The 25,064-nt window shown below is 41.7% G+C and overlaps 1 long non-coding RNA gene across 1 annotated transcript; it reads left to right on the forward strand.

Annotated features, from left to right (window-relative positions):
• Nucleotides 1–16,974: 16,974 nt before the first annotated feature.
• LOC118164708 lies at nucleotides 16,975–24,105 on the forward strand. The gene is made up of 3 exons (XR_004749625.1): nucleotides 16,975–17,147; nucleotides 21,223–21,283; nucleotides 23,345–24,105. It is a non-coding gene; the product is annotated as an uncharacterized LOC118164708 (long non-coding RNA).
• Nucleotides 24,106–25,064: the final 959 nt, after the last annotated feature.

The raw sequence follows: 25,064 nt of genomic DNA on the forward strand, positions 1-25,064 counted from the left end.
AAGCCAAACTGAAAAGGAACATGAACCACATTTTGGAATTAAATGCTCTAAGTAGAGCACTTTGGGGTTCTTTCAGTACCATTTTATCTGTCTGGAAAGCAAATAGCTAGTCAAAAGTATCTTCATTACCTTCATTCTGGATGGATGTAAACAAACTGCAGAATGGCATGCTCCAAAGACATCTGTAACAGGCATGATTGCTATTCTATTCAACATTTTAAGGGAAGAGAGACTTGCTCTTGCTTTTTAAAGGTAATACAATTTGAGGGCCACTTACCTCCCTCTGTAACCTTTGTCTATACATACATTTCTCCAGGGAAGTATAAATCAAAATCTTTGCGTGTCAAATAGCTTAGTGTCAAAAGACCAATGAATCATATACTATAAACTATACAGAATCCCAGGAGCTTTGCAGAAGTGGAGCAGGCACAGCACACACAAAATCATGTGTAAAAATACCCAGAATGTGCTTTTCCTGCTCAACCAGTTCATTCTGATTATTAAATTCCCTCACTACAGCTCTTGTCTCAGTTTTGCATTCACTTCTTAGAAGCATTCTGCCAGAGGAGCTTTATTGTCGGGCTTGCAAGGTCATTAAGTGCATATTGAAATAGATTTAGAAAAACTGCATTTTGGGTGATCATAACACGTATTGGCACCAGACAGGCAACTCTGAAGACGTATTTATGTGGTCCATGAAGAAATCTATCAAGTGACCTCTCTATTCAAGGAAGCCAGCTGGACTGTTGAAATTCTTGACGACCACTTTGGATCAGCATGCCTCCTCTAAATGATTTTTGGTCTGTCTTTGGTGAATAATGCTGAACAACAAAAAATTACAGCAGTGGCTAGACACTTACAAACAATTTACAGTAGTGGTGGGCAGGTATGAAAAGTGAGATTTTCCTTATTCGTATTTATTTACCGAGTCCTGCTTACATGGAAGTACTTTGGATTTCCATGGTCTGTAGCAGTCACTGAAAAGCCCCCAGCCCTTTACATCCTTTTCACTTTCTATAATGTTTTGGTTAAAAATGAGGAGACACAGTATCATTGCTATGACTTGTCACAAGCCCACTAAAAAAGCAGAAAGATGAGAAGGAGATAAGTCTCTCAGGTTACTGTCTCTGCATAGTGAGTACGACCCTGGGGAGGCGCTCCCATCAGCAGAGCCCCGCGTGCTGCAGGCTCGCTGCTGCACACTGCAGGGTCTTGCAGGAAGGAGTAACTCTGGGGTGCTCTCAACACGCAAACCAAAATTCTGGCAGCAGCTATTCCAGTAATTCAAAAGTCACTTTGGGTTTATAAAGTCGTAGAAGTGACCGGAACTAACAGTAGATATAATCTCCACAACCTCGTAACTGCTGCTTCCCGGGAAGTGCTAGTCACAAACAATCTTTTACGGACTGCAACACAGTCTGACCTCTCTACAAGCGTGTGACGTCTACAAGAGCATCGCAAACAATGCCATCCTTAAGCAATGAGGAGATAGTCATAGTACTAAATGCAGCTTCTAAACACTTTTTTTTTTTTTTTTTAAGTATTGTCCTATTCTGATACTTAATGCATCTTTCATATTTGTTTGCCTTCTATCAATAAATGACTCTGGAAATCTGTAAAAGCTAAAAATATCAGTACGCTAAGTTTCCCCAGGCAATCTGAAAGGCCTTCAGAGATCTTTTGAGACTGCCTGACCAACAAAACGGTTTGATAGAAGAAATGAGCAGAAAGTTAGAAAGTTTGCATGAAAGCAAACAGCGAAATGCAGACCAGAAGAAGGACCTCTCCCCAGAAGCAGACAGTTAAGACTTATCTTAACTTTCCAAAAACAATATTTTCCTGACACTGCTCCCAAAAGACATTGCAAAATATCAAATGTTAGGTCAATTACTTGTGCCACAAATTTTCTCTGACTTGAGCAACTTGAACAAATACCTGTGTGTGACCATGAACACAGACCCTGGAGGCTGCTGGGCACAAATCCAGAAACTCACTAACAGGCTGTAGGTGAAGGAAATGCCTCATGCTTTTAGCAACAAGTAAAACATTCTCACCAGCATGAATGTAATGTTACTTCGCTCCCTGATTGAGATTAAATCTTAAGGGCGAAAAAAAAAAGCTGCCCCCCATCCTCACAGTATTGACCCCAAAACCAGGAAGTGCCAAATGTGAGCTCCACAATAACCGCACACAAGAAACGCAGATGACTTCTCAAACTGAAAATTCAAAGTCAAATGCTAATTTGTCTTTAAATAAATCATGATTAAATACTATTAAGTCAATTTGCAAACCAAGCTTAAAAGATGCATAATTAACAAGATGCATGTATCACATTCACCTGCAAGAAAGTATTTTTAGCTGTCCTGTGTACCACCTTTCCTATAACACGATAGACACATACGCTTCAATGTCATCTTGAAGCTCTTGCTCCCATCCTACCTCCCGAACTGCCTGAACTACAAAGCTGACCTGTGTGCTCTCCCAGCCAAAAATACCAATCTTGAACACAGGAGAACACTGTATTTAACCACAGAAAACGTAGCTACACAGGTGGGACCACATGTTTCTCTTTTGGATGGTAAAGTGAAGAGCTGTTTCAAGTATCCCTCTGATAATTACCCCAAGAGATGACTAAGAAAAATACAAGGTTTCTATCTAAGAGACACAAGAAAACTCACTGTTCATAGCCCATCCAGGCACCGCTTGCTTGGTGCTCCCACGAGTAGGCAGGAATTTCTCTGAGGCAGCAGACTGTTATTGGAGGACACGGAGATGTGTTTATTTTGCACTAAGCATTGACTAAGTGGCGGACAGACCAGCTGCTACTGCTCAGCTGAGAGGATGAAGACAGGGGCTGGTGCCGCTGGCAGCTCTCCCACGCTCCCAGGCTTGGCACGGGCTGCCAGGGGCCCCACCTGAAGTCCCCATCTTCAGTTGAAACTTGTTAACAGTGCTTGTTATCACAAGGGTCAAGGAAGAGTTGTCTGTGTGGTGCCAATCATTGCTAAGACGCTTCTGTAAGAGCTAGAGTAAGTTTTATGCCAGGGCTGACAAAATCAGAACAAAAAGATTTTCCTCCTTTTCGTGTTCCCAAAGTGATAAACCAGTTAGGGCCAAGTTTTAGGTTTCCCTGAGCAAGTGACCATTTTCCTACTCCATTTTCCTACATTTTCCCGTTAGTTAGATAACAAACAAGTGAGAGTTTAACTTTGCTTAGATTTCAGAGTGCCTGATTTATGACAACAGGCAGATCATTAAAGAACTTGCACTGTACCTGAAGATAATTTATACAACAGATATTTTTAGTGTTTCACTGGAGAAAACAACTGCAGGAAAGAATCTTTGTAATTTATATCCATCATGCACAGAAGCTGTGGTTAAATTTGAACAATTTACTTATGTTTCTGACCCATTTTAATGAAAGGACTTATTCTGCCCTTTCTTCTTCAGATGTGCACAGGCATGCCCTGCGACCGTAACACTAACGCAGTACACACTGTGCAAACTCAGGTGTTTGTGCCACGAGACAGGCTTTCAGAAAGACACATCCCTGGAGCAGAAGCAAAATGAAGCCTCTGGATCTCTGTGACCCACTACCACAAAAGCAGGTGGTGGCACATGAGGTCAGATTTGCTACGGCTCCCTCAGGAAAGGCATGTGACTTTTGGAAGCAGCAATGCCCTGATGGCAAGTAGGAAGGAACGGGGACCCACAGCAGTTCTGGCTGGGCAGGCCCTCAGCGGCCAGCTGGTCCCGCTCCCTCCTCCCCTTTGGAGGGGAGACCTGTGTTTGGAAAACAAGAGAGGTCACTTACGATGTTCCAGCTTTGGTTCTATGGTCTCTTGCTGTGGGTATAAATCCAGACTAATTTAATTGGCTTCAGCCAAACGCTTGCAAAACATCACAGATTTGAGTAAAAAAAAAAAAAAAAAAAAAAGATGTAAAAAGTAAAAAGGTGGACAGGACAGTAATGTGCTGCCATGCTGGAAGGAAAAGGAAATCTAGTGCTTTTTAAACAATATTTTTTTTTTTTTTAATTCTGATATGGTACAGACTTCAAAGAACAAATGCTCTATAAAAGCCTCACGTATATGATTATGTCTCATGCAAACCAGTGCAGCTAAAGATATACCTTATAATAGGCACACTTTAAAGCACAAGAGTAAAGTTTTTTTCCTAAGTCTGGCTATAATCTCTCCTACTTCTTTTGCTATTACAATTATCTACAATTTTCCAGTGTTGTCCTTTTAACTGTCTCCCTTCCAGGACTCAACCCTGTGCATTCTCAGGAGCATCTCCTTGTCACAGCATGCTGGACGTTTACTTGTCCAGAGGTTTTCTCGAGTCTAGAAGCTTGCCTTTTTTAGCTCTGCAGAAAGCCAAGAGCCCCCTGAACCTCACAGACGTGCTCACAGACGTGCCTCACACACAGCGGTCTGCCAAACATACGCAGGAGCTGTCAGTGCAGGTGCTGGGGGGCTCACTGAGTTGCACCAGACCACACAAAGCATGTGGAGAGCTGAAGGGAGAAAGCTTTGAGCATTGCATGACCCCATGCGATTGCACGTGCCAGGCCCACGCTGAAGTTGGCACAAGCCAACTCCGCAAGGTTTGTGTAAACCATAATAGTTGGTTACATTTGGGGGTGTGTGAAAAGAAAACCTAGGAGATAAAGTGAAGTCTGGTGAATGATATGAAGAGTTGCCTCCCTCCTCTTGTGAGCTGAACGTGCAGCGTTTGAGCCGAATCCTCTTACGGCAGTGACATTAAACAGATGGTCAATTACAAGTCCCCAGTTTACACTGCAATTAATCTTAACTAATCCTAATGGAAAGTAAAAGTCACCCAGGCCCCACAGTTAACTTCTGGGATGTCCGAAGGCAGAACGGCTCTCGTAATTCCCCATCCCCTGGCGCAGTGCACCGTGCTGGCCTCCTGCACGCAGCTGTGACGAACGGTTACACAGGCGGTTCGCAGGCAGATCAGGAACAGAAAAAATATTCACTGGCTTATTCACCCACTCTGTAAAGCAGAGACATGTAAAGGTTCTGAGGAGGCTGCAGCAGGTGCAAACAAGTCCTCTGTATGTATATCTGTAATCGAGGGATGTATTTTTCACATCTTTAACTGTAAAATATAATTCCCCACAGACACTCAGATTTGATTTTAACAGCTTTTTCTTGTCTCAGCCCAGTTCCACAACCTCCCGTCTCAGCAAGCAGAGCTATCTGCTTTGTGCACATGTGAATTTCTTTTAATAAATAAAAGCATAGTTAGAGGCTAAAGTATGACCTGTTCACAAACTAAACATTACAGCCACTCTCCTTGTTCTCATTCCTATGAAGTCCATCAAAGAAAGGAGACCTAAAATCAGCAAATGGCTCTATGTTCCATCTTCTTCAGGTAAACAAAAGATGATGAATAAGACGTGAAAAGTGCATTCATCAGGTTTAAAAAAAAAGTTATACTTGCCAAGAAGTTGTCACCAGTACTGCTGTTCCAAGCCCCAGTCCTACAGAGTATCTCCAACAACCAAAAAAAATGAATTCCTCCAGTTTAAAGTCCATTGCAGTTCCATCAGACCTCAATTTAGTCTAACTAGATCAGCTGGGCCATTGAGCAAGCCACCAAAATACTGAGCTAGTTGGAAGTGAACAAAGGAACATCTCCCACCTGAAAACCTAATGACCCTCTAAACTCCCAGTTTTGTTGTTGTTTTTTGTTTGCTTTTCTTTTTAAAACCCCTTTGAAAGAGCAGTCCCGATTCAGAGGAGGGTGCTCCAGCCCCTGAGGCTGACCAGGCTGCGCAGCTTCCCTGCTGTTTCTGCAGCTGGGTGTAGCTCTAGCTGTTGGCTGGCTGAATGAGCTACGCAAGTACATGCTTGAACCTCTCTTACAACAGGGCTTTCTCTACTATTTTCCTGACTCTGCCAACATGAACATGTATTAGGAGTATCGAAAGGGAAGCCCAGATTCCTACCTACCACAGCCCTGCCAGCTCTACAAACCTGAGTGCTGCTGGAGCTGCACAAGGCCCTGACAGCTCCCCTGGCCACACGACTGCTGCTCCCCTGGCGCTCCTGGCAGTGCCACAACTGTCCCTGTTTAGGGACTGGATTATGGTTCATGCTACAGAAGTCCTACACTTCGCCTGCTGGTAACCAGCTCCCCTGCCACATCCACATGTTTTTCACATTCTTCAATTTATTCCTTACCATCTGATAGTCAGATGCTCCAACTAAATACAATTTTACTGTTCCAGGTCTCTGATATGTTACTTTGCCCTGCTGTAGCTCCTCTGATCCGCTTTGGAGCCTTTACTTTGCATGCAAACACCCAGCTTGTTATGTGGAGTGGTCACACTGCGTTAAGGGAGTGCACAGGAAAGTTGGTCCCTCTTTGTCCGGGGAAGGGGAGGCGCAGGCAGCACTAACGCAGCCTGCCCATCAGTGTCAGATTCACAGGCTTCGGAGCTGCTAACCCAACAGGTTAGGGATTGCCCTAATAAATACACTGAAAGTCTTACTGTCGAACATTTTGAAAGGTTCCCATTCACTCTACAGTTCAGAGACCAGCCCATCACAGCCACATTCTCTTCTTGCCGTACTGTTACCCCCAATCAGGCATATGTTACGTTTAAAGTGTCCAAAGCACAGCTTTTTACCACTTGTCCTCCTGTGATTTATTGCCGTTTCCTGACAGTGAGTGCCAGAGCCTGACCTGGCTCTGAAAGGGTAGTTGTGTCCCTCCTGGGTCGAGCCATTCAATCTCACACCTCTGAAACACGATATCCACAATCGTTTCACCTGCTGGGATCTACTGGTCTGGAGCTGAACTTTTAAAGACGTCCAGAGAAGCCATGCCCATGCAAACATTACTGTGGTTAGCAGGAATTAGATGGGCAACACAAGACAACCAAATAATAAGCAATCATTGCAACTCCTTTGCCAAATCTGCAGGCTCCTTGTTTTCATGCATTTATTTCCACGCCATTGGTAAAGTGAACCCAAATCATACCCTGGAAAATTTGTATATCCCCTCTTTTGCTTGTTATATTCATCCTCACATCATTCAATACAGTGCTTTCCAAAATGACAGCTTGTGCTGTCATCTAAAAATACTGTGCAAACCCATAAAGCACTAGAGCCACAGACTTTTCTAACACAGCATCACCCACCGATGTTCTGCTCTGAGATCTGGCAGGACACCGTTGGTATGGCTCTGGGCTCCAGCCCAGGGGCCATAAAACAACCCTGCGAACAAGTTGCTCAGCTCACTGGAATCAGGCAGGCAACCATCTCCTAAGCAGGAGCATCTTGCTACTTCCTGAGGGGCCCTTGATGTATTTTTCCCCAAAGCCCCTCTTATCACTAGATGGTGCTTCATTTCCTGCTTGTTGTGCCCTGAAAAGACTTTTCTGGGTGTAATTCACTCCTGAAAGACTAAAATCCAGTAGGTACATCATGGGCAAAGGATATTCATTATAGTATCATAGCCTCATGTATAAAAAATACCTTTTCCAAAAGCTTGGAGGAAAAACTTCACTCTGCAGTTGTTTTAATGCCCCCTCCCATCTTAATATGCTTCCGTGATGAAAGAGTTTTTGCAGCACAATTTTTAATTTCAATCAAATCTGCCTAGAGGTGAGAGATGGTACCCCCAAAAGCAGCTCGTTCCATTCTGCCGAACCAGTGTGTCCTTGGTTATTTTCAAGAAATAGGATACTGTATTTTAAAAAGCTTTTAATTTCTGAAAAAAAAAAAGTAACAAAAAAAAAAAAGTTACAAAAGTCTTCAATCATATTTTGCAAGGTCTGAAGGTCTGGTCTGGCATTACATCTGGTGTAGCAAAGCCACATTCCTGCACTGAGTGACCTTTGCCAGGCCTGTAAAACTGCTGTTTTCTTTCCAAAATGAAGGGGAGACAAGTCTTCACCATCAAACTAATTTGCTGCCAACTTCTTTTATGAAGTCCAGTTTTTGCCACATCCCTGTATCATGTCATTTGGGTTTCAGCCATTCATTTGGAATTCCTCATGCATGTCTTTAACATGATTGAAATAATTTAAATCAAATTTGATATTTAGCCAAATTGTTAAGCTCAGCAATTGGAAGCATGTCAAGTTTTCCATTTCAATGCCATTAAAAAAGCTCATTGCAATAGCATCTTGTATTAGCTACTCTAAGCATACTTTGTAGGACAGATATGAATTTATGTAATTGAGATTAAGCACCTTTGGTCAGTTGGAAGCCTAAATCTAGAATCACTTGTTATGAAAAACTGTATTGCACTCAATCAATGCTTATTTGCTAATTTTCCTACTGCGGAGGTCAATATCTGCTCCCAGGCAGAGCTCAGGTCCTCCACTTCTCGCAGCTCCCTAAATGAGGTTCCCATAAATACAAAAGTTAATGTACATGGAAATAATTGTGTGCCACTGAGCAACTGAATGAGTAAATACAGAGCTGAAGAGGAATTTCTCAGAAGCCTAAACATCTGGCTCAACTGTATGAATTAGGAGCTGTATTAAATAGGATTTGCAGATCTCTCTCCCACAAAGGTACAGCCTTTCATGATGGCAGTTCGGGAACTTGGTCTCTCTAAAAGGGTATAATTAGCTACTTATTCTTCCTTTGCATTAATCTAACTGTTGGAAAACAGTTATCTATTTCCTGAGCCACAGAGCTGTCCCTTACGTAGGTCACGGTTGTCAAGAGCTTTGAGAAAACACAATCACAACTGCCTTAAATATTATGACTCCCTGTACTGCATCATAGAATTTATCAACCTTTTCTTTTTATTTATAAAACTGATGATGTACAGAGAGAAATCTTAAAGTCGAATTGGCTTGCATGCACAAAGATGGCCCTCAAGAAGAAAAGGCCGTGAGAAACTCAGAGTGATGTCTAGAACAAGGAGGATGCCTTGTGCCAAATTTTGGTCTGGGAGACGGTGCTGCCGGCGAGTCAGCCAGAGGCGTACAGAAAGCTGTCTCTGGGTGACAGATACCAGCAGGCAGGTGTGTGCAGCTTTGTTTAAAGATTTAATTAGTATCTGCGATGCATCCAATTACTCGCTATTAATTTAAAGGTTGTTTGATTCTGGTATTAATTCAATGGCCTTGAGTGATTTTCCGAAGTATCTGTCTGGATATATATGCAACGTGGAAGCACTACAAATCACCCAGCCTGCTGTCTTCAGAAAGGCACACAGATGCACCAGAACACCCACCCCGGTTTCTACGCATCTCAATGGCAAACGGTGCTGCTTGCGAATTCCAGGTGGCACGGCGGTGGCACCGACACGCGCACTGCAGCCTTCGGGCAGAAGGGAGGGAAAATGGTCTGGAGGTTTTATGATGCTTCAGGTAGGGTTTGGTCAATTTATTAAATCTTGAATTACTCACTCAAAGATCCATAAAATTTGCTCCTAAAAGTTAATCTAATATTTGCATTGCTGCAGGGGGAGTAATTACCAGAAGACATTTAAAGGAAGTTAATTGGTCATCGAGACTCTACCCAGCATGTTAATTATCCTGCTTATATTGAATAGGGTAAAAATAAATATATAAATAAAAAGGATCCATTTCTTCGTGTTAATGCAATGCATTTTCCTCTGCCAGGAAACAAGCAGTTGTTACAGACTATCAAGGGCACCATTTACATGCTTAAGCTTGATGGAATTGGGATACATGACAATTTTGTCGTATTAATAATGCTAAATTATGCTTTGAGACTTCCTGTTATCACTAAGATATTAATTTGTCGGCACAGTGAAATGAATTATGTGGACCTCTTGAAAACAGACTTTTCACATATCAGGAAGTGTCTTTGGCCATCAAAAAAAAAAAAAAAGTGGCTTGCAAAAATCGCTGTAAAATGCCTACCTTTCCAATCCCAGCATAGGACCTGGCTCCTGTTTGGTTGTTCTTGTTTAAAAAGCTACAGCTCAGAGTAACGTATACTTGTGGATGCAGAGGCCTTCCTCTCCCAGAGTCTCATTGCAATTAACGCAACTCAGTGATCACTGGTCTAAGTCATTTGAAATTAATAACCACTTGTTGTAATGACAGGACCCAAATTATACTGGGCTTCGTGATCCAGTTACATGTAATTTGTGAGCAGCTAAGTACCAAGTCTTTTCAGTGTCATCATCCAGGCACGGCTTCTTAAAGTGCCTTTAGGCATCACACAACCAACACTTCAGCAGGAGCTCGTACTGCGGGGAAGCACGGCTGCTTCTCCTTAGCCCCACTTCTATCACTAGCCTCGGGGCCATGTTTTCCAGTTCTGTCATTGCTCCTCTCAGGAGCTGGGTACTGGTCAGTTCCCAGTAGGGTAGGGAATTAGAAATGGAGAGGTGACAAACAGAACAACAGGTAACAGAGGAGGAAAAGAATTAAATTACATCATAGGGAAGCTGTGGAAGACCTTTGAGATGAGGGGGGAGGGAGAGGGTATTATGCGATACCTGTAATAATATTTCCCATCCTTCCTCAGAAAAAAATAAAAAACAGATTTTAAATGGTGTATTTTTCCACAATACTCTTCTCTTAGAAAAATTAAGTTAATTACCCCTAATTTTAGAATAGATGAATTTTGGAAGAGAATGTGTTTGCTGTTTGCTGTTGATTTTTTCTTGCCCAGCACAACAGAAACATCCCTTACTTCCCTTGCTTTTTTAAAAAATATTTTTTAATAGAGGCACAATTGGAATTAAAAAGTACCTGTAACAAATAAAGTTCAAGAGAAAAATCTCTGAGATGGATTCTAATAAGAATAGCCTGCAGAAGTCAGTTATGTCTATTTATACCAATACAGAACCTAGGAAGAAATTTTATTTTCTCTTCTATATTAAATCAGATAGTCCATAAAAGGTTTTGCTCAAGTGCAAAGTTCTTGTTATCCCTTCTGTACTCTGTTGGCTGTACAGCACATCTGGAAATTAAATTTGAAGTTATCACCTGCAACATCTATGCTGAACCAAAGACGAAACAGGAGTATATGGTTTGCTGGTGTTTTATCTACAGCTCATTTATGTAAACAGAACCGCAACTGCTGGATTACAGGAGCTGTACAAGTTCAGCTCCCCCTATCAATTTTGCCTACAAAAGTGGATGAATTTATCTCTCCCAATATTAATCTTGTTTCGCTGAAGCAGAATCAAGATCTCAACAGACATATCAATGTGTATATTGTTTTGTCTTAACTAGCTGACAAATACTAGGATTTTGTTCTTCCCATAGTCTGTTTAGTCCTGTATCTTTTTGATGTGAAATCAAGTTGGGAGATAATTTACAGGAAAGGAAAAGGAAAAAGGAAAAAGGAAAAAGGAAAAAGGAAAAAGGAAAGTGGCTCTTATTAAAAACAATGACATACTTTTCCTGACACATGCCACAGTGGAAGTGTAGGACGTTTTCTCAGTAGCATGTGAGTTTGAATTGCTTTCTTTTGGGACCTTGTCTGAGTTGTAGCACTAGCTACCAAATACTGGATTTCAATCTGCAGGCTACATTCTTGGAAGAATTCTGTCTCAGAGGGAATTCCATGAGGAACTCAGGTAAAGCTGGATAAAAGACAACAAAGCCAAACCTTGAACATGAAAATACTCCAAACTCATGAGGCAATCTCCAATAACTTGATTAAACATAGTTACAGAATTCAGGGTTATCTCTGAGTTTTGTAAAAAGTTCATCCCCACCAGAGTGCTGAAGTGTGGAAAACATTTAGTTTTGAACACACCAACCCAGTCAAGACAAACCAAACAAAACCCTCACAACCCCAACAAACCTTGAACAAAAACAAAGAAAAAGCCACCCACCACCAAAACCAGACCAAACAAACAAAAAGCAAGACACACCACAACCCCCCCACCTTTGTTACACACCTTATGCAATACTGCCTAGAATAATTCATTGTATACTTTTCTTCAATCTGTACAAGCAAATAAGTCCTAAAGTGTTCGTTCAAGGAGTAAATAACTGCAGGCCAAGTAACTGACTTATCTTCACTACTAGAGAAACTGCTGGGACCTTTACCTTGCTTAAAGTTCAGTTCATTTGCAGGGTGGAAGACAAAGCATTGCAGTTCTTACATTAATTTGGAAAGGAGGCTTTACATATAAGAAACCACAGAAAATATTTTTTGAAATAAAATACACACACATATATATTAATCTCAATTATTAAAAGACTATTCTCTGAACCCACTTACAACAAGAGTATTCTCTCAACCCACTTAAAAGCAATATTTGCCAACTGCCAATTTTCCTTATGAAAACTCAAGCTTACAAATGATGGAGAGCAGCATGGAATAAAACAGTGAGATGTGAGCTCTGGCTCTGGAAGTAGCGAAGTATTCTGATGCAAGCCCATACAATGGAAAACAAGTTGAAGAACAACTGAGGTGGTCTCAGGCTGACTTGAGATTGTTAATACAGTGACAGAAAAGGAGAATGGAAGTCTATGAGAATTGATTTCAACATTGAAGCTGCTGTAACAAGGGCTCAATTACCTCATTTGAAACACTCAAAGGCTACTAGAGCTGTATAGAAGTCTGGAACCAAAACTGGCTTGAAGAGGACTATTGGAATAACTGGGGAACAGATGGAAATTGGGAACAGACAGACTTTGCATTGATTAGCCAAAAAAACAAAGGGAACAAGAATGCTGCTGTGAGTGTGACTGAGGTAAGACCCAAGGAGAGAAACAACTTCACAAGCTAAACAAGTAGCTTCAAAACTTCCCAAGACTGAATGCTTCCAACCGCTGCAGCGGGCAGACTGTGAGATGGCCTCCCAGGAGGGGCTATAATATGACACCCCCCCTCCCCACCCAAAACCCCAAACCAACCCAACGACCCACTCAACCCCAGAACCACCTCAATCCCACCCATGAACTGCCTTTAAAAAGCAACCCATTGAAATAGGAGCCTGTGGCAAAAGGAAATTGAATGTGATGAACCACCAAGTCCCTCCAACGCAGGGCATCGCTAACAGCTCCCAGCTCATTCCCAGAAAGCGCAACTGAGCCAAAACACACAAAGGTCAGGATAAGAGCATCACACACTTGGCTGTGCACTGTCAAAATGCCTTCCTTGTCATTAATCACAGGTTGGCATTTTTCATTTTTTCCCCATGACCAAGCATATATTTGCAGAGTATTTAAATTTCCTCGATTTCAGTATTTCAGGATGGCAAAGGCTGAGCTTGCAATAGGAAACTATTGCATGGCTGATTAATGCTCTGATAAATGTTTCAGAAGTCAGCATCCTCCTATCTGCTGCACAGTACAGCTCTTCAGTAAAGCCATATTGGCTATCGACCACCACAAATCACGTGGATTCACTGGGAAGAGCCTCTCTTATGGTAGGATGGATGTAAAAGAAAAGAGTCAAGACAAAAGAAATGAAGTAATGTTTATGAATTCTCTAGAAAAGCAGATGCACTCCTGGAGCAGTAGCAAATCTGGTAAAATTATGATTACAAAAGCTCACTATGCAGCATGCAAGCAGTGGCTGCACAGGCACCTGCAGACAGCACTTGCTTGTAAAGCACGCGGTCTGGAGGCAGGTGTGGTGCAAAGCATGGCATTTGCAGTTGGTGTTGAGCATGTGCCCAAGAGATACACATTGCAGGACATGACATTTATTTTTAACGACACCAGAAAAGCCACAAAAATGCTAGCAGATGAGGCTCAAGATGGTGTAACGCCTAAGCTTTATTAAAGCAATCACGAGCAATTTTTTGTGTCTGGTCTTAGCAGTCACTATCTTCAGCGTCCCCTTGTCCATCTCTTTACGGATACTGAACATGATTTTCCCTAAAAGAATGATTCCTAAGGTCACCTCAGACAGTACCCTCTCAGGTCAGAGTGACTGATACCTGATTTGGCTGTCCTTTGCTTTAGCCTCAGGCATTAAGTAAACTAAACATGCATCTTTGTACTTGCTTTCCAAAGAAGCAGAATGGATTTTTCCCCATGAACAAATCTCTCTAATCAATTTTCTCCTGTTATGAACATGCTTGTTGGGAGAGGGTCATTCTCCATCAAACTGGCAGATACAGCCTTTGGGCACGAGTCTTTCTTCTGTCTGATGGAGCAGTAGGCAACTTCAAGTACATGCAGGTTAGAGAATTACCCCTAGCTCATGATGTCAACAGGTTCTGAAACTGCAGCTAGAGACAAAGAGAAAAAAGACTGCCAACAATACCAGTTACAGACGGCAGGGAGGAAAAGTCCCTGCCCCTCACAGACTTCCTTTCTGCCATCATGCTCTCTCTCTCTCGAGCTGCTGATGAGTAACCCAAACCAAAGAGCTTCATTCTTTCTGCCAAGAGACCCTCGGCTCATGCCCAACTAATTGAAAGGGTGAGATCTGTTAACACAACAAACAAAAAAGATTATTATCTACTTTAATAATTATTAAAACACGCTGACTAGTGACAACACTTCTCAGTCCTTTATAATGTAAATTGCTTGCTCACAATCCCCCTAGACTATAGGAATACCAACAATACTAGAACTGTTGTGAATTATCTAGGAACAATTTCTATAGCTGACTAAATGCAGTCCTTGAGGGATCTGTCTAATTATTCATGACATTTCACACGGATTTCTAATGCTCTGCAGTCAGCTTCCCCCATTCTTCCCATGTCCTGGGTTCCACCGCGCGCCAAGCCCCTATATGCTCCAACATAAATCCATACAGCTCAGCACGACTGTTTGTAACGCACTGATCTGGTCCGTGCCTGGAGGGAACACCACTCCTTTTCAACACTAACTGCTCAGAAAGGTGCAGCACTCCCCTGTTGCTCACAGTTGACATTTTTTTAATCTCACTGAAGTCCCAGGAATGTATTTCATGCCTAACTTCAAAATGAGCACATCATTCACCAGCTGAATGATCGGGGCCTACAGGGACATCACTATGGAAGACAATTATGAGATTACAGTAGTCTCAGAGTAATATTAAAAAGTCATAATTGATCATCTCCAAACTAATTTTGCTTCAAAAGTGAAATGAAAATAATTTTGAGGGGGAGATAGACTTCTTTGATAGAAAAAAAAATATACATATATATATTCAGTTCTGACATAAAGAGCCTGAGGTTATGTTTTAAGAACTGTAAATTAAACAAAACCCCCTTAATATTAACTGATATTAACAGGGTCTAGATTTTTTGTTTTGGAACCCAAGCAGACCAGTTTGTGTTTTGTATGTTTAACCAAACATTAATCAAGGAACAAAAGAGCCTGCATGGTAAATACTAACCCATGACAAACTTGTAACAATTTGTTTTGTTTTTAACCTATCGTTATAGAAATGCTTTTGGCACAATGAAGATTCATTCAGTAAATAACTATGAAGACATGAAGCTTTATTTGCTATTGCAGAGTGCGTGATCCAATTGCCATAGAATAAAACACAAGGCAGAATTCCTCTCTAAAGAATTGATTTCCAGCATTATCTAACCAGTAGGTTAAACTGAAGGAACAATGTTAAAAAGCTCCTTGACCTGTTGTCAGGCAAACCCCATTAATTTCCACAGCCCCATTTACAGGGAATAACCGTAACTGGCAAGAACGTCGCTGCTGCATTCTGGAGGAGCGTGTGGCTGGAAGCAACCGAGCCCAACGTGGCTCCTGGGACACGACCCACAAGCAATTAAGGAAGTCTGAAGCTGCTCACTGGTGACACCATAGGAGTCCACCACTGAACTCTTTGCTCAGCCTGTAACCAGTACTGTGTAACAAATGCATATCATATGACTTGTGCACAGAACTGAACCAGGGAGCAATGCAAGTAAGACAGGAACTCGGGAAAAACAACAGGAATCATCTGAGAAGCCTTTAATGTGTTTGATGTCTTTACAAACTGCAGTTTAAAGAGCCATTAGTTACCCTGACATTCCTCAATACAGAAAACATCTTCTGCTCCTGTATCTATAGTTATGAGCTACCTGGTTAAAACTTATTAAAATAATAACTTCATAATAACTTCATAAAAATAATAACTTCATAACTTCATAGTTGTTTTGGCTACAAAACCATAGAATAAACCAGAGGGGTGGCCAGCAGGCCAACCGTTCTGCTGGTAGCTCACCTTTCTCTTCCCCAGCTTTTAATCGACTTGTAAAGTCTCCACCTACTCCAAGTTAGGTTCATTTCGACAAGCAACAAAACCATTAACCACGAGTTAGATTAAGAGTTTAGTTTTTGATGAGATTCAAATAATCGTTTCCTCCTAAGAATTTTAAAATGCCAGGAAATAACAGTCAGTGAGATCTGGTACTCAGGGCCAGAGCTTCAAGTAGGACAGCAGACTTGGATTTGCAAATTGGAGCTTGAAATTGTCTGTATGCTGGCAAGCTCACTGCAGGACAGCATGCTTTAAGAAGCACCTGGTAAGCTGCTAGACCTTTACAAACTGGCTTAGATACTAAGTATCAGCATAAAACTAGAAAGGGAAAACAAAAAAACAACCCACAACACTGAAAGATCTGTATCTTATATTTAAATTTAGGAAGAATAACTTGAAGGCTAGGTTATGAGAAGTGTGCCGAGTAGTTGAATCCTGCTTCCTTCTCCTCTATTTGTCCATCTAATGCCGTATATGACATTCCTAATTGCACATCGCTGTGAAGTAAGCGGAACTGCCCAACTGAATCAGGCAATCAGGGTTTGGCTGCAGTCATCACTATGGATTAACACAGATTCAAAAGCAGGAAAGAAGCTGGAGGTTAATGAAAGCATTTAATACAGCTGTTCCCACAAAAGCACAAAACAGGAGGAAATTGAGCTGAAGATAAGACAACAAAACCTTTTGGAAGCGTTTAGTCTTTTTCCTACAAAGACAAATTGGGGTACCAGATCTATGAGTTTGCCACAATCACCCGACAGTACTTGTCCTGAGCAGACAACCTGTTGGGTCTGCCAGTAGTTTGCTTTGAGACTGGCATTAAACAGAGCTAAAGCCATGCTGCTTAGCTGCGAATCTGCAAATACAGGTTAGGTTACAGTCCTGTTCTCTCCCTCTGGTTGGGATGACTGAAGAATATCTGAACATCTGCAGTAAAGTTGGTTTCCATGGATACTTCCACCTCTAAAGCCTCTTCTGTGAACCTGTGTTCCAGCCAGAGCCCCTCTTGTGAGTATTTGGCAAAAAGCTGAACATTTTTGTAAAAATAAATCAGTATCAGTAGATATTTGTGGAAGTGTTCCACTCAATCCTGAGTGACAGAAGTTCAAAGAGAAGCAACTGTGGCAACAGTCCAAGTTATTTCTTTCCTCTGAATTGTATTCTTTGCCAAATAATTTGCTAGATGGGGCAGAGAGGAGGGAGGGAAGAGAAAGATGCTCTTGATTTGACTAGAATTTAAGCAGCTGCCTATGAACACAAAATTTGAAGGTGAAAATGATACCTGATCAATATATTAATGTTGTAGACAAAGCATTTGGAGACTTTTAATTAAAAAGGAAAAAAAATGGGTATGAACTCTAAGTGGGAAGAACAGATACAACAGTGTCCATTGTCACATTGACTGATACAATATCATTACTAATGAACTGGAAGTCAAAGCAAATTGTTTATTGAAGCATACAGATGATCTTAAAATACAAAGCATGGAAAAATTGATTGCAAAGTGGATAATCGTTCTCAAACAAGAAAATAAAGATGTGCATTAACTAGAGCTGAGGCTGTAGACAAGAATTAGTGTCATAAAGCATTCAGTTGCTACTCAGACCTGTTGCAAACCTACTGACCAAACACAGGGAAGCGTTGCGAGGCAATTCACACTTACACCTTACACATGCTGTAGATGTGGCAAGGAGGGATGGCAAAAGCAGTTGTAGCGGACTACACGAAACAGCTTTTCAGACTGTACTCCCAGGTGCTCCCTCAGCCCACTACATGGTTGCTGGCAAAGCTGCAGACCCTAATGCTGAAGCATTTGCTGATTTTGTGAGTCAGATGATGTCATTTAATGGTGGAGAGAACACAAAGACAGACACCAGCCTCCAAGCTGCTGCCAAATTGGTACCGTGCCCAGCCGATGAGCCTCCCCACGTGCTGTGCAGCAGGAACACCTGTAGCTTTTCAGCTCAGGGGAAGCCCAGAGCAGCAAGCAGGAGAGAAAGGCAACTACTGAAGAGAAAAACGGCCATGAAACATTATTTTGGGCCACTACTAGAGCCAGAGAATGCTTTTGCCAGAAATAATTGCTGGAAGAGCCCTGCAGTACATGCACATCATTATCACTGTTGAGCTTTTGTGTGTATACGTAGTGAACTATAGGGACTCCCAGCATAGCTCCATCCCAGAGACATCACAGGGACTGCTCTGCCATGCATTAGATAAAGCAGTGCAGTCCTGATCACCTTTATGTATGTTAGAGAGATTCCCAAAACGATGCCAGTGATTTAAGCAATTAGATCTACACTTTAAGCCAGTATTTACTATTAAGGGGTAAAGCAAAGAAAGGACACTAAGCCTCCCTGTAGATATAAGCACTGAAACAGAGGCAAGAGTTTTAAGTGGTAGAGAAGGACACAAAACATGTAGAAATGTCTGTTAGACCCTAACAATAAAAACAATAAAAATAATAAAAATAACTATAAAAAATAAGATTTTCATAATAAAAGAATCACATTTCCTGGCAGCAATTATACAATGAGATAGCTGCATGGAAACATAAGCAGAAAAAGCAGAAAAGCCAGCCTACAAGAAAAGCTTCTATAGAGGATGTGACCATCTCTAGTCTTCTGTTCAAGGGACACTTCAAGCTTCACACCAACCATTTAGAATTCTAATTCTATTGTCTGCCTAGTTCAAAGACGCCATTTGAAGATTTCTTCTTTCTCTACTCATGCAATGGATCTTTTTAACAACAAGCGGAGCAAGCCTGCCAGAAACATCTAAAAGATAAATCAGCTCTGCAGCCAGAATAAAAGAAGGATGAACCAGCTACAATTAATTTCGGACTACCACTGAAGTTACTCAAAAAGCCTTTCCATCTGATTTTAAAAACAAACAAAAAAACAAACTGTTTACCCATAAACATTGGAGCAACTTTTAAAACACAGAATATGCAGCATTAGATCATTCTTCCTAGCTGTCAGCCCCCCAGGTTGGTATATAAGTAAGCCTGAAACGCAGCAGGACCTTGAAATCCTCATCCTTCCGCCAGGCTTCTCACTACCACGAAGTGACTAACTGAGGAAGCTGCCTTTCCTCGGAAGGTTAAGAACAGCAAATATACAAACCAGAAGTGCAGGAAAAAGCAATTCAGCCCAGGCAAGGTTTGCCAGCAGCAACCCCAAACCATTCCAGGGAGCAGGATAAGTCCGTGAAGACAAATACCGGAGGAGCTGTACGCACTGCTTAGGAGCCTCAAACAAGTGCAGATCCTGGAGGAGGCACTCCATGGCTCTCAGGAGCTCTGCCAGCATGCACTGGGTTAAGAGGCAGACAGGACATGTCTCTGTCAGATCTGGAGGTTTAAAATTAACTGTCTCTCTGTCAGAGGTGAGAATACAAAGTCTGCAATTTTATTTTATAAAGTGTAATACAAAGTGTAATTATTATGGTGGTCATGACTCAAAATAAGCCAAGGCTTTTTTATTTTATTTTTCACAAAACTAAGTAACAAAACCCAAGAATATCAGCTTCCTATTTTTGAGTTATAACCAAAGCTACAGTAACAGTAAAAGTTTGGGGTGTTTGAAAATATGGAATTTTAAGAGAAACCACTTCGCAACTTTAATTATTGCTACAAGGCATAACATAAAAATAAATTTAGCCTTAAATTACTGCTATATTAAAATACTGCAGCATAAAAATACATACAAGTATTAAAACGTTTAAAAACCAGTGCCTTGTCACTTCCAACCATGCGGATTAGGGTCACATCCATGCCACTCTAACCTGATATCATTTTATTTCCAGGTCTTACTTATTTAAAAAAAAGTAAACCCCACAATATGAATGACTTAATGAAGATGAAGAGAATTGGGCTGGGAGGCATTCACCCACCCAGTGTCAGATTCTGAATATAACCAGTTTGACTCATTCTATAGTCAGTGTGGGGAAAAAAAGCCACCGAGTTGTTTTAAGTCCTGGCATGGCTGAACGTCCTCCACCGTCCTGCAGGGAGCTGTGGCTTGGCAACTCAGAAGGGAAGGCAGGAGAGGGGCGCAGCTTCCTGCGACTGACAGGCAGCTGGGAGGGAGAGGCCCCAGGCTGAGCCTCTCCTCCTGCCAGGGCAGCCTGACCCCAGACAGATTTCGACAGAGACAGCAGCAATTTGTTCCTTAACAGAGGAAGAAGTGGAATTTTAATTCCCCTCAAGGCAAAAAAAAGGAGATCTGAAAATGTTGTTAGAAGCAGGCAAGCAGCTGGCCCTGGGCAACGGTGCATCGCTCGCCTGGGCCCAGCCAAATCCTCACCAGCAACCCCATGGCCGTGCCCCGGTACTTACTCTTCTGTATGTATCAGAGTATCAGAGCTCTGGAGCGGGCTGTTAGCAGACATGCAAAGAGTGTAAGCGTGCATCAGTTTAATCTGAACACTATCTGTCACTTCAGAACAGCACATTCATGTCTGCTCTTACTCTTGTTTTTGCATGTGTGTGCCAAATACAAAGTTCCAACCCTGCCTAACAAACAAACAGAGCTCTGAAATTAGATTTTTTTTGACATCTGAAATTAATTTTATTTAGAAATGCTCCATTAGAAGTGGTGCTGGAGAACTAGGGATGCAAAATGCTAACAATAACCAACTGATCCTGTCTACATTCTTCATTTTTCTTTTCAATTTATGACACAATTAAAGATGCCAGATTTTTGCTGGAATTCAGGATAGCAGAAAATGTGGGAGCCTGAAGGGAAAAAAAAAAAGACCAAAACTTCTCACTGGACAGGAAAATTGATTTGCATCCCAATTAATTGCAGAGCTACTTTATTCTGCAGAAAGAGATTGGAAGCTGGCAGGCGAGCCTCTGTGTTGGCACAGTTGTGCAGGGATCTCCTCCCGCCGAGGCTGGAGGGGCTCGTGGGCTTACCCCAGCATGGCAGAGAGGTCTCCAAGCCAGTCTAATGTTAGCAGCGAGGACAGACAAATGGCTCAAGGCTTTGCGGGCAGCGAGGCACTGACAGCGTGGTGAGTGTCATGGAAGTGGGGTGGGTTTTTGTTACCTTGTTGAACCTCCGCTCTTTCTCCCCAGGGCTGTCAGCAGGGGAGGCCGTACAGTACTCAGCTGAGGAGCACATACACTGAATTTCCAGGTAAGCTTACAAGAAACCAGCCATGGGGACCTGCAGGAGGAACTGGAGGGGAGAAAACATGGGAATGATTATAACAATTCTGAAGCAGATTATTGCTTTTTCTTTCTTTTTTTCAAGTGCATTAAACTGCAGCTAAGTGAACACCATTGCCTCCACCTCCAAAAATGGCCACAGAAAGCAATCCCAACTGAACGGCTGAAATAGACAGTGAAGAAATGCTTTCCAATAGCAAAGCACTATTACCAAGCCGGGGAAGTGCTGGCACTTCAAATAGTTATGACCTGATAGGAACATATACAGAGCAGAAAGTGCCTTTAGTAGTTCTGAGGAGCTAGGTATAGGAAGAGGTCTTGTTATTTTGTGGTTTTCAGTCATAGAAATCACAAATCTTTCAACCTAATGAATGCTGACTTTCAAATATCTTACCCTAAGCCACATACAGCTCTGAATTGCAGTTACACTTTTTCAAGTTACCATATAAATTTGACTACATCGTTCAGTTTTTCTTTGTTTTTCCATCTTGCTTAATTGCCTTAAACTTATTTATTTTCCTTTGTTATGTAGTGCTTTTCACTGCTGTTTCTGAGGCAAGAAATCATACTAATTTTGTGCTTTGCAAAGAATTTTAGTGAGATGAAAAACATCAGCAGAGAGCATATCGAACAAAATTGCCAGTGAAATGATGGATATCTACTAAAGAGCTAGAAGCAGATGGCCTTTGTTTCTATTCCAAGCATAACAGCAGATAAAACTCAAATTACAATTCTACTATACTAAGGTTATTCAAAAAAATAAATAAATAAATAAATAACAAGGCAATTTCCATGTGGATGATTAGCCTATAAAACTCAGACCCTTTAAAAAAAAAAAAAAAAAAAAAAAAAAAAAACACACAGGGTTCATCCAGTAAACAGGCAACAAGAGAAGACGGCACCAATCCAAAGTCTCACCAGTAAGAACAGGAGTTTCAGTGCTGCACCCTCCCTGACAACGTTATGGTTTTACAGCCACAGGACCCATATACACACAGCCACGAGAACTGCTACAGCACCCCCAGGACACAGGCAAACACAGCTAAAGACTACAGAAAACAAAAATCATTTTCTGTAATCTCTTAACATTTGCCTGGGACAGTAATTGTGAAGGAGGAAAGCGAGAGAAATATGCTCTAAGAACAAATGGATGTTCAGGATGGACTCCAGCTTTAAGGATCCCAGTGCTGCGTACTGATCTGCAGCAGCAGGATGAGGTGGTCCCCACACAGCCTTGTCTGTGCACCCAGGGCTGACGAGGGTGAACTTAACGGGCTTCCCAACGCTTCCCATCTTCTCAATGTACATAAATATGTATTTACCACTACTTTTCTAAGGTTTACAGATAAACCTCAGAGAAAGAGCTGGTATAGCAGCAGCCTCTGAAACGGGAACCTCTTCCCTTGGTGGCACTACACACCATTTGTGGCTTTATAGGACGTTTAAACTACAATTTCCCATCTGGGGGGCTACAACTGAATGTCCAAATTCCTTGAGACAGAGACAAGAGGCATAGAAAAAGCTCTTAATAATTCTTTGAAAGTAAGTATACTGTAGTATTTCAATTAAAAGGAATCAAAAGTATATGTTGGCCACTCCCTATCTTATATTTAATCGATACACGTAACTCTCCCCCCCCCCCCCCCAAAAAAAAAAAATCTATTAAGGAATTCTTAATTAAGAACTGACCTCCACTTCCAACTCCCATCTGCAAATTAAAAATAACTATACTCTTAAATACTTTTTTAATTTCTTGCATTGAAGGCAGCTCTTGAGTTTCCAAGTAAGATAAGTTTAAAGGACTTTCAACAACAAACGACAACATGCTGTGAAAAATAAGGGGAAAATTTACTGAAGTGCGTATTTGGTATATAAAGGTCAACTCATGTGATGTTTGGAGAATAAAAGGCACTGATGTACCCAAACAAATTAAGAAATTCATGAGGATTTCAAGGGAATGGAATGTATTTGCTCGTGTCCAGTTAGAACAGCAGAGAGTTACAATATTCCCGTTCCATTTTTCTTTCAGCAACTCCTGAATTAGTGCACAGCTCCACTAATAGCTCTTGAAGATTTATATAGTGCAGGCCCAGAAGGAATGCAGTGGTACTGTCCAGAGAGCTAACAGTCTGAATAAGCTTCAGAAAAGCAGACTAAAATTACTGCTTTTGTACCTGCACAGACAGAAGTCAAAACCAAGGGCGCTCCATGCCATCGTCCCAAATGCAACAGCAGCTTACCCCTGATGCTGTGCGCATCCTCCTTCCAGCACAAGGCTGCCGGTGCACCCAGCTGTGATGCCAGCCAGAGCCCCCTCCACACCTCCCCTTCTCAGCCTGCCTCCGCACACGCACATTGCTGGTCCGGGGCCCTGAGCTGCCCCTGCTCACTAGAGATGCTGACAGAAGTTGTGAAGATGGATTCGTTTGGCAAGATTTCAATTCTGTTATTATCCTAACTCCTCTTTTTCTGTAACACAATATTATCAATCTGATCTCTGCTCTTCAAGCAATCAGATCCAAATGCTCTCTGCTCATCTGTTTTCTAATCAGTCTTGGTTCTAATTTGCTTGATTATTCAGAGCCCTTCCACTCTAAATTCAGCATGTTCAAATTCAACCTGGCATAAATTGATTATTTTTGTATCACTCTAAAGACAGCTGCCGGCAGCCAAACAGGTATCAATTGCTTGTTTATAAAATGTCTCCAGAACAGTGAAGAGTGGCTAGAGGGTGCTTCCACATGACTACAAATAAGACAGGATATTTACCTAGGTACTTACAATTCAGGGAAAGCTAACTCTCCAGCTTCCAGAAGGAAACTTCAGTGTTTGACTTCAAGTCAAGCTCAGCTGGAGGGAGCTGCCTCAGCAGAAGCTGGGCTATACCCCTCTGCCGTCACAGCAATGCTGGCAGCCTGCAGAGACAGCTGGCAGAAGGGCTTCCCCACCAGCAACGCCACCAGGCTCTAACCCTACTGCCTCGTGCACACAGAGTGTCCCAGTGCTTTTCCAGCCTGAGTACTCTGCCTCAAAGGAGAACAGGATTCTTTTTCCTTCACACTTGCACAAAATTGGTTTTGTGCATGAATATTTATTTATTTATTTTTGCTAGCTGCAAGCATTAAGCTTACATTTTGAACCCATCTAGGATGGAAACCATTCATGAGCATCTTCTGTAAAAATTACAGGTAGATGTCTTGCCATTATAGATAGAAATACAACATACTTGAAGAAATTTGAAAGCAGACGGGCTATTTCTCCCCCACCCCTCATGATTGCACTTTATCATAAGTTAAAAGCAACTACAGAACAATTACATTTACAAGGCACAGTCTTTGGTAGATACTTTCAAAAAAAAAGGGGGGGGGGGGGGATTTTTACTCCTAGATTCACACGACTATTTTATCACAAGCACCCAAATCACTTTGAATGTATCAACATTGCTGAAAATACGAATGAACCCTGTGTGCCTTTACGTTTTATTATTTTATAGAACTTGTATTTAAACAGATCAGCATACTAGGAAGCTGTGCCTAAGGCACTGAGTGGTGACAACATTGTGAACTCTGGGTCTTGAAACAATGAAACTGGAAAGCTAGGGACTGATTCATTATTGCCACTTGATGCATTAAGTACTGTTCACACTAGAAACCCATGCATCTTAACCACATTGCAATTATACCATGCACTATAATTATTCTCAGCTACATGTTAAACTCTTTACCTACATAAGTAGCTATGACACAAAT

The sequence above is a fragment of the Oxyura jamaicensis genome, chromosome 3, assembly GCF_011077185.1.
Source record: "Oxyura jamaicensis isolate SHBP4307 breed ruddy duck chromosome 3, BPBGC_Ojam_1.0, whole genome shotgun sequence".
Taxonomy (NCBI): domain Eukaryota; kingdom Metazoa; phylum Chordata; class Aves; order Anseriformes; family Anatidae; genus Oxyura; species Oxyura jamaicensis.